This window comes from Diachasma alloeum, unplaced genomic scaffold (genome assembly GCF_001412515.2).
Source record: "Diachasma alloeum isolate Michigan unplaced genomic scaffold, Dall2.0 Dall_scaffold_00275, whole genome shotgun sequence".
NCBI lineage: Eukaryota > Metazoa > Arthropoda > Insecta > Hymenoptera > Braconidae > Diachasma > Diachasma alloeum.
The window spans coordinates 500,597-502,818 of NW_021680414.1; the positions used below are offsets into that span (position 1 = coordinate 500,597).

The following is a 2,222-nucleotide window of genomic DNA, read 5'->3' on the forward strand; positions in this document are numbered from 1 at the left end:
ATAACGTGTGAAAAAAAAACAAAAGTAATAAAATAGAACTGCAAATGGTGGTAACGTTACTCGACTTCTTATACGAAGTTTGCAACCTCGTGAATAATTGGCAACATTTGAAATTGAAAAAAATAACAATGATTGCAATTCTCAACAATTTTTTACCTAGGAGAATTATTTAAAAGTTCTGCAAATATAGGAGAGTATTAAAAACCCTTCTCACTAGGTGATTTTAAATTTGCAAGTTTGCGAATCATTAGTAACATTTGAAGTAAGAAAAAATAACAATTATATTCAAGCCTCGTCTTCGAGATTCAAATGACTTGTAGTAGTCCGCCTGCGGCCAGTGCTGCCACACGCCTGCAGAAACCAGAGAAAACGAGAGACGGCGGTGGCACCCCCGCGGGTGAGGCTACGCCATTACCCATTGTTTCGCGTGTGTGCGAGTGGATCGCACGCTTTTCAGTACCAGAAGTTTATTTTACATAATTATTCCCCTTTTTCCGAGTTTTTCCCTCAATTATTGTTCATCATGGAAAAACACAAGAAGAGGAGACACGAAAATCGAGATGAGAAAGAAGAGATTCTGCGTAAGATGAAGAAATTAAACGACAGAATACAACGCCTTTGCAAGGACTCATTTGAAGGTAGGTTTTATATGGTAAACGAGGGCGTCAGTCAGGTTCGATCCTAGAGACATAACCTGGACGCCCAGGGTCTACATTTCTTGGCTGAGCATATCCCTGGCGGAAAGACTCACGACCTAACCTCTTTTTCCTGTCTTCTGTTTTTGCAGATGACAAGGAACATGAAAAAGACGATTCGTCGGACCCGTCAGACACGATCAAGTCGACTGACGCAAGGGACAACACTGATCACAGTGAACGTCCAAAAGTGCCAGACACAACTGCACTAGATGCATCTATGCAAGACATAAATTCCCCGGCAGAGACTGGCTCACAAGTTGGAGACGGAGATACAGGCAAGAATGGCCTGGACGAATCAGACATTATGGAGTTCGATCCTGAGGTATTGGAGGTCTTGGGCATGGACCCATCAAAACCTATAGAGTCCAAGATCGTTCTTCAAAGTGAGCTCGAAGCTCGTTGGAGTTTTTGGTTGACCTCACATCTTCCCAGAGAGGACTTGGGGAAACTGGTGGATTGTTATCCACGCAAGTCTAGTAAATGTCTATTCGATGCTCCCACGCTGAATCCTGAGATTACAGCGATCTCCACAGAGGCACTGATCCAGAGAGACAAAAAGTTTTGCTTGGCTCAGAACCTGACCGGTTCAGCTCTCGTGGTATTGGGGGCAGGAATCTCTGCTCCGCTGGCCGAGGAGGATGTGGACAAAATTGAGGTTCTTCAAAAGCTTTATGACGCGGGGAAGATGCTGACTCAGGTGCATCGAGGGTTCTCCACGACTAGGAGAGCTTTCATATCTCCTAGCTTGAACAAGCAGATTCGTGATGTTCTCGAAGCCACATCCCCTGACCAACTTCTATATGGCTCTAACCTTCCAGAGAAGGTTAAAGAGGTTAAAACTATGACCAACTGGGTCAAGAGCTTAAAGTAACTCAGCCTCCAACGAAGAAGTCGAGCCCTTTAAACTCGAAGGGCCCGTTTGTCAAATTCAGGAAGCCACAAGCGGGCAGCAAGCCTCGAAGCCAAGCCAAGACACCCAGCAACAACAGGAAGCCGTTGGGAAAACGCTCCAATCCTCCACGGGCGTCAGGAACGTCATCAGACTCGAGCAACCCTCAGGAATCGAAGAAGCCGTGGTAAGAACCTCTGCAGGCAATTTAAAGTATTTTCTTCCAGCATGGAGAACAATCTGCTCAGATTCCTTTGTTCTGGAGTGTGTTCAAGGTTATAGAATCCCTTTTCATTCTATTCTGTTCCAGATTAACTCCCCACCAGAACCAAAATTCTCTAAACTGAAGGGGGCTGTCCTGAGGGATGAGATCGATAGGTTAGCTAGTATGGGGGCAATTGAGTCTTGTGGTCCTTCTGAAGGCCAATACATTTCCTCACATTTCTTGATAGATAAGACGAATAGTAAAAAACGATTTATTTTGAATCTCAAAAAGCTGAAAAAAATTTTGAAGCCCCCACATTTTAAATTGGAGGACATCAGAACAGTTATGAAATTACTATCCCAAGGAGCATTCATATTTAAAATTGATCTGAAGGATGCATAATTTTTAATTCCTGTACATCAGGAAGACA

At 43.8% G+C, this 2,222-nt stretch overlaps 1 pseudogene; it reads left to right on the forward strand.

Moving 5' to 3' along the window:
• Nucleotides 1–523: 523 nt before the first annotated feature.
• Nucleotides 524–1,778, forward strand: LOC107037948 (annotated as a pseudogene).
• Nucleotides 1,779–2,222: the final 444 nt, after the last annotated feature.